Raw genomic sequence first — 12368 nt, forward strand, 5'->3', positions numbered from 1 at the left:
CCCAGCCTGGCCATTCCCCAGCCATTCTCCCCATGAAGTGAGGAATATTCAGGCTTCAGGGACTTACCCACCTAGAGGCCGCACCTCCTTTTCTAGACTATGCTCTGGTGATTCCCTAAAATTCCCTACTCAAAAATCCCTGAGCCTGCTTCCAGGCCATGGTGGGCCTCATCCCTGCATCTATCCTCTGAGGCCAGGAAATGTCAGCAATACATGCAACTTGAAGTCCAAAGGTGGCTGAGGGCAGCAATGTATAGAGTGGTATGGATACTGCTGGGATGTGCAAGGCCTCACAAGAGATGAGGCAGAGCCAGGGGAGGCAGAGAAGCAAGCAGACAGAGGGCTGCAGGTTGAGAGCCAGGCTTTCCTGCACCACCTCGTTTCAGTGTAGAATGTGAAGTCCAATCGCAGAGGCCCATTTGTCAATGTCAGAGGATAGCAAATATTTATTTAGTTATATTTTAGCTTGCTTTGTAACTTGCAAATACTCAAGCACATAGTATGTGGGATTTCTTAACTACTTTTGCACCCAGACTTACAATGCTAGGATCAAGCGTGTTCATTCATTCATTCAGCCATAACTTTGTTGGTTCCCGGCATGTGCTGAGTATTGTGCCAGGTGTTAGGTATGTCATCGTGAACAAGATGGTTACAGCCTGACCAGTGGGGAGGCAGCAGCAATTGAATGAGGAAAGCCACAGAGCGGCAAAATGACAGCTCCCAGTCAGTGTCAGGAAGGAGGGAGCAGTAGGGAGGACTGGGATTTGAATGAGTGGGCAGAACCTAACTCTTTATGTTCAGCTCAAATTTTAACTAATAAATAACTCCTTGCGGCCTTTGACTAGCAATTAAATTAATTCAGTAAACTTGTGTCGTGTTTAGCCTGGCACTGTACTAAGCTTTGGGACACCAGAGACACAAGTCCTCTTCAATGATGTCAAATCTAGAGAGTCACGTGGACATGTATTCGGCTCACTCAGGGTCAAGGCAGAGGGACACAGTAGCAGTACAAGCTAAGGGTTGTGGGAATGTGGATAGAGATGTAATGAATTCTTTTTAGGTGGTCAGGGATGGCTTTATACCAGAAATAGTATTTGAATTGCATTTTTCAGGACAAAGTAGAATTTTTAAAAAGCACAGAAACGTGGAGAGACATTCCTGGTTGAGGAAAGAGTTTGGGCAAAGGCACTTAGGCAGGCCATTGCATCGAATGCTAGGGAATGACCAGTCATCTTGCACGACCTTACAGTGTGATATGTAAGAATGTTGGGAGCATGCTGCAAAGGAAGTTTCTGGAGTCAGCTTTTGGCAGGCCTTGCCTATCAGGATAAGAAGATGGATGGTACTGGAGAGAAGGGAAAACGTTTTAAGAATGATCATTCTGATGACAGTAACTAGATGCAATGGAAGAAATTGAAGGCAAGGAGACCAGACAAGGGCTATTTCAATAATTTAGGGAGGAGGATCTGAGGTATAAAAACAAGGTTTTGCTGGTAATAAATGGAAATTCAGACTCGGTAGTTTCGAGTTTTGATCTAAATTACAAAGGCGATCATCTGTCCCCAACTCCTCCCTCTTGGACACCTTCTAATAGCTAAGGAGCATTGGTGACCAAAAGGAAGGAGCCACAGACACCAATACCTGCTGACATAACCAGGACTGGCCCTCATCAGAGGGCTGTGCAGCAGCTCACAGAATCTAGGGGAAGCCAAAGAGGCAGCTCCGCGGCTCCAGGTGGCAGTCACATGAGAAGAGTCTAGAAGAACATGGACCAATCTATGTTCTATGTTCCATTCAATCTATGTTTTCACCTATATTTTGCTCTCTCTTTTAATGATGCAAATTTCAGGAAGAGCACATCTGCTGACCTAGCTTGGGTCACTTTCCTGCCCCTGTGCTAGGGGAGGGCAGCTCACTCTGATCCATAGCCTCATGAAATTCCAAATGGGAAACAGAATGTTCCCAAAGCAACAGATGTACCCTCCACGAGGGCAAAAACTCAGGCTGTTCACTGTGTATCCCCAGTGCATAGAAGGGTACAGGCACCTAGGATGTGCATGATTAACTGATTCCCAGGGGTCACATAGCAAAAGTAACCAGTGTCCACAGCACATTCTTTCCCAGCACTGACACCTCTGCCCTCCCAGGGTGTTGAGGGAGTGTCAGGACACCAAGTACACCTTTGGGTGTTTGGGGAACTGGTCAATCCATCCTCAGCTCCTCCTCAACCCAGCTGATGTCCACGTGCCAATTTTTTACCTATCCCAGGATGTTCTCCCTGGAATTTCTTAACACTGATGATTTCCTGTAGGATGGGATGTTTGGGATTTGGGCTTTGTTTTTCTTTAAATACTGTTCCTATTCAAAATATGAGTTCATTTCTTCTGGAAGTTATTTTTCATTGTCTTTTCTTTCCTCAAGTTCTTGCACCACGGGCCTTCCTGCCTTCCTGTTGCTGGCCCCTATAAATATTATGTTACTGGAGAGTTGCTGGAGAGATGGGGGAAGGGATCGTGATTACTTAATTTGTTGGCAGTTCTTGCAATTCTTTCCCATCCAGAGCACTCTGCAAGGCATCTGCAATGGACTGTGTTTCCTACAATGTGACGTGCTTCCTATAGGTAAAGGCCACTGTTAAGTGGGGGTCTGTCTCTGATATCAGGGGATGGGCTCCAAAGGATACATGGGAGCAGCTGATATCCAAGAGAGAGCCAGCTCCTTTGCCCCAGGCATTAGATTTTGGCATGCTTGAAAAAAATTGCCTGGTTGGCATGACACGGCCGCTTTCCTAATCAAACCGACCCAACTATGTTTAAAGTTCAACATCAATATTAAGTATCATAAAACTGACGGTTTATAGTCCCTTAAAGAAACACTGAAGAATATATGCATCTTACAACTCCTAAAATATATTGTCTAGACTTTTCCACATGAGTAGGAGGAATAGTTTGTAGAGGTGATAGGCTGGGTTGCGTCCATGTGCTGAGCAGCTGGGGGGAACTGTCCCCAGCTCCCTCCATGAAGTTTGGGATATCGGGGGCCTCCATGGTAGAACCACCCTCCCCTGCATGGTCTCTACAATTGCTGATTCTCCCAGGAGAAAATCCAGGCTCAGGATCATGGTCTTCAAGGCTCCCCTTGGCCAGGCACTGTTCTCCCACCTACATACCCTTGGTTTATGTGCTTGGCCCCGCTGGCCTCCTTTCCTCTCCACACTCCGTGCAGCAGGCCACCTGCAGTGGCTGTCCACTGCCTGGCGTGTTTTCCCCTTTGCTCTTCATCTGGCATCTCTTTCTGCCCCTGAAGGTCACAACTAAAACACTCCCGCAGCAGCTCTCCATGGACTGTCACCTGGTTTGTCTCCCTCACTGCACTTACCATGGCCAGGAAACTGTGTGTCTGTGCACTTGTCAAGTTTGCACCCAGGCTTCTGGGTGGAATGGGAGCGCCACGACCGGTGACCCACCCTGCCTGCTCGCCGCATCTCAGTCCTCGCACCTCAGTCCTCGCACCACACCTGAGGCTTCTCGTCAGCTCTGTGGGTGTTTCCTAAGAGAGCTATTGAGGTGAGCAGGCTATCTTGTCCATCTCAAGAGAAATTCTGCTTGTTTGGCTCTTCTGTTCAGCTTGTTAGCACCAGTGCTTGGAGCATTCTAATACCAGGCCCCCCAACCCTGGTCCTGGAGAAGGTGACAGACAGAGGGTGACTAACTCCTCCTCTGTAGCCTGAACTCACTCCCTGACCATGATCCTGCTGCCTTAGGATCCATATTTTCTCTCTTGAGAAGGCAGTGTCTCTTCCCTAGCAGAGTGGGAGAAGTGGCTTATGGGGGTGCTCACTAAATTTTCGTTTCCTTCCTTTTCCTTGAACCACTTTGGAAGAAGCCCTGAAGACTTTAAGTCCTTTAAGGAAAGAGAGGAAATCACTAAGTGAGAGAGAGAGTCAAGGTGCTTGGGGAGAAACTATAGCTGCTAATAGGGCTCACCCCCCTGGCATGCTGCTGAGTGTGGTGGCTGCAATAGCTTCGAGAGCCATGCCTTAAGACTTCCAAGAAGTATAACGAGGAGAGCTTGACTCAGCCCTGCATGGTCCTGTATTAAACTCAATGCCCTGGACAAGTCAGTGAAAACCCTGGGCACAATAAGACAAGCCAGCCTGAATGAGGCAAAGTATCTGAAAATGCATTGTCCTTGTGAAGAGCTCTGGGATGAACGGGGCTGTGTCCAGGAGTTGGGGGACAACCCTTGCTTTATACCAGCTCCTGTATCCTCGAAGACCCCTTCCCATGCCCACGATGAAATACAGAACTTTAGAGCAGAAGGGACCTAGGCAGCCACCTAAATATGACCCTTTTAAAACCATTTAAAAGAAATCGTAATTGTGGTAAAAATACACATACATACAATTTGCTATGTTAAGCATTTGCGTGACGTCAGTGATACTGAGGACATTCACATTGTTGTGCTGCCATCACCACAACCATCTCCAAAATTCTTTTCATTGTTCAAAACTGAAACTCTGTACCCATTAAACAGCAACTCCTCAATCCCTCCTACCCCCAACCATGGCAACCATCATTCTACTTCTGTCTCTATGAGTCTGACTGCTCTAGGTACGTAATAAGTGGAATCATACAGTATTTGTCCTTTTGTGACTGGCTTATTTCATTTAGAATAATGTGTTCAAGATTCATTCATGTTATAGCATGTGTTAGAATTTTGTTTCTTCTTAAGGTTGAATAATATTCAATCATATGTATAAACCACATTTTGTTCATCCATTCATTTGTCGATGGACACTTGCTTTGTTTGCTTCCACATTTTGGCTAGTGTAAATACTGCTGCTATGAACATGGGTGTACAAATATATTTTCAAGATCCTGCTTTCAATTCTTCTGGATATATATTCAGAAGAAGAATGGCTGAATCATATGGTAATTCTGTTAAATTTTTTGAGCAAGCACCATATTGTTTTCTAAAGCAGCTGCACCATTTCATATTCCCACCAACAGAGTACCAGCAGAATGTGCCCTGTTCTCAATTTTTTTATAGTAGCCATTCTAATAAGTATGTACTAGTATCTCACAGAGATCTTGATTTGCATTTATATAATAAATAGTGATGTTGAACAATTTTTCTTGTGCTTATGGGTCATTTATATATCTTCTTTGGAGAAATGTCTATTCAGATTTTTTGCCCATTTTGAATTGTGTCTGCTGTGGAGGAATGTTGTGGTCAAGTTGTAGGAGTTCAAATATTCTGAATCTTTACTCCTTATCAGATACGTGGTTTGCAAATATTTTCTCCCATTCTGTGGGTTGTTTCCTCACTCTGCTGATTGTCCTTTGAGGCACAGGAGATTTTTTTTTTTTTAATGAAATTCAATTTCTTTTTTTTCTTTTTACTTACACTTTGGGTATCATATCTAAAAAAAATTTTGCCAATCCAATGTTATAAAGTATTTCTCTTATGTTTTCTTCTACGGGTTTTATAGTTTTAGCTCTTACATTTAAGTTTTGGTCCATTTCAGGTTCATTTTTATATATGGTATAAGGTAAGAGTTCACCCTCGTTCTTTTATACATAGCGAAAGATGATTTTTGACAAAAAAGAAAACTGAGCCCAGAACAGGAAGGAAGTCTGTCCAAGGTAAAGCACCTGGATAGAGACAGCCTTAGACCAAAGTCCTCTCTACTCTTCTAGGAAACAGATACTCTGGGAGTAAGTGACCCTGGGCTTTACTGTGTGTCACATCAAAACAACTGAGGAAAGAAAATGAAATACTGGGGCAGGCGGGTTTTGATCTGAGTGGAGTCAGCCAGCCACTGTGCCAGGAGCATGTGTTAAGTTTATTTTTCTATAGGTAAGAGGGTCAATCTTCAGGACACTTGTGACTGCTAGATATGAGCAGCAGCCAAAAAAAGATATTGCAAAGAACCTCGCTCCTTATTCAGCTGCATGGTGACTTGCAATAATTTAGCATTTACTTACTGACATGAGGGGGAAAAAGGCTAGTGGCCTTCCTGTATATACTCTTGTGCCCAGTGGCCAGCAAACCGAAGAAAACTTGTGTTTTAAAGCATTATCTTGGGGAAGGAAAGGGGTTGGCAAACCACAGCCCACAGGCTAACCTCAGTTTTACTAGACCACAGCCAATGTTTATTTGCTGATAAGTTGTCTATGGCTGCTTTCGCCCTCCAACAACGGAGTTAACCAAAGCCTAAATTATTTGCTGTCTTGCCTTCTACAAAAAGTAGTGTGCTGACTCTGGACTAGGATAATAAGGGAAAAGTGAATGGACACAACAGCAGAGGCCCCAGCCCAAACCTAGGGGCCTTGAGCCACATGGGGCGATGGACTAGCAGTAGCTTAAAGAATGTTCAAGCTGTTCTGTCTGCACACTGCTTCCCTAGGCCTAGCCCAGAGCAGACCTTCACAGCAGAGCCAGTTGCTGTGAAGTCCCTGAGCACAGGGAAGAGGGTAATGTTCCACAGGAGCCAAATCGCAGCCCAAGCACATTCGTTGGCCATCCTCTCAAGACACTCACTAATATTTTTGTTCTAAAGGCAGAGTGGCAGCCACATGGGACAGAGCTTGACATGGCGCCTCACATTGTTGTCATTATTTTCAGCTATCCTACACATGTTATTAATAACACATCACTTTCAGAATTGATATTAATTAGTTTTCATTTTTTCATTTCAACATGGTTGTGGGCCATTCTCAAACTCCCTGGCCTGGTGTGACAGAAAGCACCAGAAAAGCAAGGGTCAAATAAATCTCAGCTCTGTCGTTGTGAGCTGATTTTGGAAGAGTGACCTGGTTTTTCTCACTTCTATTTCCTCATCCATAAGCAGGAGAATTATTCCAAGGGTCGATGTGTGAATTCAGTAAGAGAATGGTCCTAAAACTGTCAGAACAGTCCGATAATGCCAGTTTCCTTTCCTTAATCTGTTCAGTACCACCCACCCAGAGCAGCTTCTCCTCCAGAGGCTGAGCCCCTGAGTCTCCTGGTCTTGCCTTCTCTCCTCCACACCCCTCACACACCCTGGCTGCACCAGCCTGAACAAGGCTCCTGCGGGTGCCAGACATTAACGCGCAATTGTGCTACAGTGTAAGGGGTTCTCAAAGTCCGCTTCAGTCATTCTGCTCTCTGGCTGAATAATCTATTCCTTGAAAACATCTCTGTAGGGACACCGGTCTGGGAAGTATGCCCTCGTTTTAGGCCATTCCTCTCTTCAGGGTCCTTGAAGATAAGAGCAGTTCGAACACCAATCAGGGTCTCTCCAGCGCTGACTGAAATTCACAGTTTGGTCTCAGAGCTGTTTCCTCAAGGCCCACAGATGGCGTCTGAGATCACCAGGACACCACGGGTCCCAGCTTCCATTTCCTGCCCCTCCGTCATCCACCGTAGCCTTTTCCCCGAGCCCAGATGATGAGGCCTCCAGGGGACTTAGTGAGAATGTTTGTTACAATGTTGTTTATTATAGCAAAATATTGTTAGACGTTTAGACATAAGTGTCTGGGTAAGTCAATCACGCCACTGTGCCACTATTTGAAATGTGTAGAGATAGGCATTCATTGAAATAAAAAGATATTTGCCCTAAGATCAGGTGAATACAGCAAATTTCACAATCATATGAATAAAACAAGGACATTTTTATTTTTAGTTTTATATACTACAACTATTTGCTCACATGTATGTATGTAAGAAGTTAAGAGTAGTTTCTTCTGTGTTAGAGGTGGATTTTATTTCTTTTTTATGTACTCATGAATTGTCTTAACTGTATATTATTTCTATTTCAGAATGTCATTTGTAACAGGAAAAAATTATATAATGCTATGTATGAGGTAACAAGAAATGTTTTATATGAGGTTAAAGAAAAGAGATAGGGAGGCCCCCTTTCTAATGTACACGTGCAAGTAAACACAGAGGGAACACAGACCCAGCCCCCAAGGCTCTGCCTTGTCTTTCACACTAGGAGGGTGACAGCAAAAGAGCTGGAGGGCAAAACTCCAAGTCTTGGTCCATTTTTTTCATTGTGTTTAAGGACAGAGTTTACAGTCTTCACACTCGTGTGGTGTATGAGCTAGAAGACCCAGCAGGGATCATATGGCTCACGTTTTCTGAGAGCTGGAGAGGTGTCTTGGGCTCTCACAGCGGCCCGGGACCTTCCTCTCCCTGTTGGCTGTGTCTCCTGTCGTGGTCTTCCGATGTAAAAGTCTTTACGGGATCTGACTCTCATCCAACCGCCCTTTATCCCCAGCTGCTACAAAGTCACCATGTACCCATCCACGCCCTGGGGTGACGAATACACTGAGTGAATTCTGGAACAAAAGGGACCTTTTGTTACCAATTGGAAAGGAACCCTTACTGAGACTTAGGAGACACATGTGGTCCGAGCCTCCACAAACCCAGCTTAGTCATAACCAATTAATGAAAGGGATTCAATCTGACAAGACCTCAGTGAGGATCCCACCAGATAATATCACTGTGTTTCAGAAAAACCTACTTCTGAAGTAGGTAGGTGTGCTCACGATGGTTATTTAATGGTTCTCCTGCTCAAAAAAGACCCCCAAAGTACTGATTTCACCAAAATCAAGCCCCTTGAGCCAGATACTGATGACTATAATGCTATGAGAAAAGCAATCACTTATCTTTAAGTGTAGAAATCATAACTTAAGGGAAGAAAAGCAACCATCAATAGAAATTTGATGGTATCATGAATCTCTAAACATCCTAAGAATCATCTGTTCCTTGGTGAAGACTATGTGAATTATTGTTAACATCAACTACTCTCCTCAGAGCAAGTTGAGTGATTTTCTGGGTCTCTTTTATGACCTTCATCATTTTTGATGTTGTGTTGTAGTGATACTGTACAAAAACGCAAACAAAACCTGGTGTCTTCCCTCAGGTCAGAAAGCAGAGATTAAACAGACAATTTTGCTACAAACATCTAAGTGTAACCACAGGTTGCTGTAGAAGCTCACACTGGGGGGATTCAACCAGGATTGGGGGTGTCAGGAAAGGTTTCCTGGAGGGAATGGTGTTTAAGCTGAGACCAAAATACAGTTAGACTGAGCCACTCAAAGAAGAGAAGTTAGAGGATCCAGAATTCAAGTATTTTACTATTCACATGGAAGTTTCCTTAAAATAGAAAGTTAGAGATACATTCGGAAAGCACAAAACAGCATGAATTGTAGCCTGCAGAGCCCAGCTGCCTACGAGTGCTGCGTTTCACCACATGGTCTTCCCACCACAACTGCTTTCATTTCAGCTCCCCATTGACTTAAGCCCAACCTCACCTTTGAGAGCAGTTGGACTAGAATAACGTGGGAACATTTCCTCTTACGTGGACAAGAAAATCTGTAGCCCAGGTAGTGGTACCCAAACTCAATTTCTGTCACACCTTCCTAGAGGGACCTGTTTTGCCCGGCTATGGGGAAGGGCCCTGCGGGCTACCCATCCCTGTTGAATGGCGGGGCCAGAGGCAGCCTCCTCTGCCACGTATAAGTGCTGGTCAGGAGCTAACAGTCGGTTTCCCCATCCGCCCAGCACCGGCACTTCCCGTCTTTGCTCCCTCTCATTTCAGAGGCCAAGGGGGGAAAGTGTGTCAGCCAGAGCCCATCTATCACAGGTCATTTGTCTGAAACCAAAGCCCTTCATTAACACAGCTGGGGGCACCCCCAGATTATCAGGGATTCGGTAGCTGGTCAGAGCAAGGCAATGGTCAGCCTCCTGGGGGAGGGTGTGTCAATCCAGGACGGCGACCATTTTGAAACACCTGGAAAGGTGAGACAGGACTGCCAAGCCTTCAGCGGAGCACGTCCCCTCCCCCCACACCACCACCACGCCAAAGGTCCCATATGAAAAGAAAGCAAAGGGTTATAGAGAGCTGAGAAGTGGCATTCTTATTCACAGCCTGAAAGGTTCCCGACAGCCCTGGATGACCACTTCCTCACCAATTCTTTCACCAGCCCAAAGGTGGCCCATGAACTTCCAGGTGGGCAAGAACAATCCACAGAGGAGGGCAATGCTGCCGCTCTAGCAACCAACCTGAGCCTCAGTTTCTTCCACTTCGAAACGAGAGAAACCATACACACCTCAGAGGATTGTCATGAAGACAAAGTTAGATAAGGTATTTAAGACTACCTGGCACAGCGTCTGGCCCATAGCAAGCCTGCCACATATGGTAATTATTATTATTCTCATAAACTTATAAGTTAGTATGGAATTCTGCCAATAAATTATTGACTAGTAAGATTATAGATTTTTTAAAGTTATAGTTCAACCTTCTGTTCCTTTACACCACCTTTGATGTAAACAGGAATTCTTGCTATTTAGAAGCTCAGGTACACAGTTAAATCAGAAACATATGCATTTGCTCAGATCCATGTTTTGTCCTTAAAGCCCCCAAACAAACAAACAAACAAAATAACAATAATGACAACGAATCTCTCTTTCTGAGCTACTATTGGGTCCAACCTCAAAAATAGAACATTAAAAATGTAAAAAAGAGAGATTCATGCTCCTTTCAGGCCACAGAGCACCCCACTAGCATCATCGCAAGAGATCACATTTGCAGAAACTGAAATGACAGATGCTGTCAGTGAAACTGAAGAGGCCTCAGGAGTATTGTTGTGGTTTGGCTAAATGATGATCAGATGAAATATCGTTGGTTAAGTCTTACCGAGGATGTCTTCACATTAGAGCTGTTTGCAAAAAGAAAAAGAAAAAAAAAGCGGCATGAAGTCAGCATGGGCTTGCTGTTTTTCTCGTGTATGTTTTTCATTTTGATATTATATCATGAACAGCTGTAAGGATAATGTTAATCGTCCCTTCTGGAAACATTCATCACCAGGGTTTATTTATTATTTGGTTTAAGTATTTAAAAGTTAAAGCATTTCCAAGCTGTCTCTATTGAAATATTTCTAATATTGCAAAAGGGCAATTATTTCAGAGATCCTGCTCTTTAAGACTTCCACTGAGGAGAGAAAATAATAACCCGTGCTCTATGGGTTTGGTTAATGAGAAAGAAAGTTGCATTGGGAATAGTTCTTTTTTCATCGAGAAACCAAAACCTTTGCCATACAAAAGTGGAGCTGCAAATTCTGAGGCTGTACAATGGTGGACTTGGGGTGCTGATACAAGAGAAGCATGGCACGCTCTGCAGCACTGACGGAATAATACCTTATAGTCATGTGGGACTTTCCAAAGTGCTCTCTGTTTTTATTACAGCCTCACAACTGCCCCATACACTAAGCGTTCGTACCCCTCACTGATGAAGAAACTGAGAGTCGGAGTGCTTTTGTGGCTTACACAAGATCAGCCAGTTGCATTTTTTTTTTAATTGAAGTGCCATACACTGTGCTATGCCAGGCAGAGCTTCCACAAAGCCAGACTGTTTGAATTAGGATGGAGAAGGAAGGCTCAGGCCCTTGGTTTGGCAAGATGAGGGCCGGCTGCCCTGCAGTGCCCTCAGCCCCTTGGGCTGGCAGCCCGTGCGGGGCACATTGTGTACATTCACGCAAGAAGAGCCTGGCACTAGGTCTTGGGGGCACACAATGGACCAAAAAAGGTACAGTTTTGACCTTCAGGAGTTAATAATCACTCAGCTAACAAAGGTCATAAAAAGCAATACCATGTATTTTTGGATACCATGACCAATACATTCTCTCCTATTCCGTACCTTTTCTCTGATCATGTTTCTAAATTTGAATTTCTCATTTACAGCTCAGTCAATGAAACCCAACGGGACCGTGACTGCACGACGAAGTCTCATTACTCCTGCCCAGCCTCTGCTTGATATTCAGTCCCAAGGGTCGCCTTTGCGAGTTGGAGATGCACCATAAAAATCCACTTAACATCCTCCAGATTTTAGAAAAAACCCTCATCAAATTTTCTTTTCCTCCACAGTAAACTATGATATGTAGAAAGCACAGGAAAACAATCTGCCCATCCCATGTGGACTTGAAAAGAAATCAGTTAATGCAAATCTTAAATGAAACATGTGGCAAAACGACTAGTTGTGAAATTTGTCACTGCGGTGCAATACTTTTTTAAAATGAATTTTTTTTTTTTTTTTAAAGAATCACTTGAATGGACTTTGCAGTCGTATCTTTGGAAATGAGATCCCTGGGTGTTGAGAGGATTTTCCCTGGAGACACAATAATGAGGAAATGTAAGAATGCTGAAGGAATTCAAAGCATGACTTTGTGGAAACTGGGTTGGGACCATCTCAGAGGAACAAAGGATGTTCTGTTCCCCCAGCGACTGTGCTTCTCCCAGCCTGGATTCCTTTGAGGTTCACGCAGGGAGTTGTCCTTGGCAGGGCTCCATTGAATGTGCCATTTCCCTTCCTCCCTGAC

This window comes from Pteronotus mesoamericanus, unplaced genomic scaffold (assembly GCF_021234165.1).
Source record: "Pteronotus mesoamericanus isolate MK-2021 breed Mesoamerican mustached bat unplaced genomic scaffold, CSHL_Meso_final contig_164, whole genome shotgun sequence".
NCBI classification, from domain to species: domain Eukaryota; kingdom Metazoa; phylum Chordata; class Mammalia; order Chiroptera; family Mormoopidae; genus Pteronotus; species Pteronotus mesoamericanus.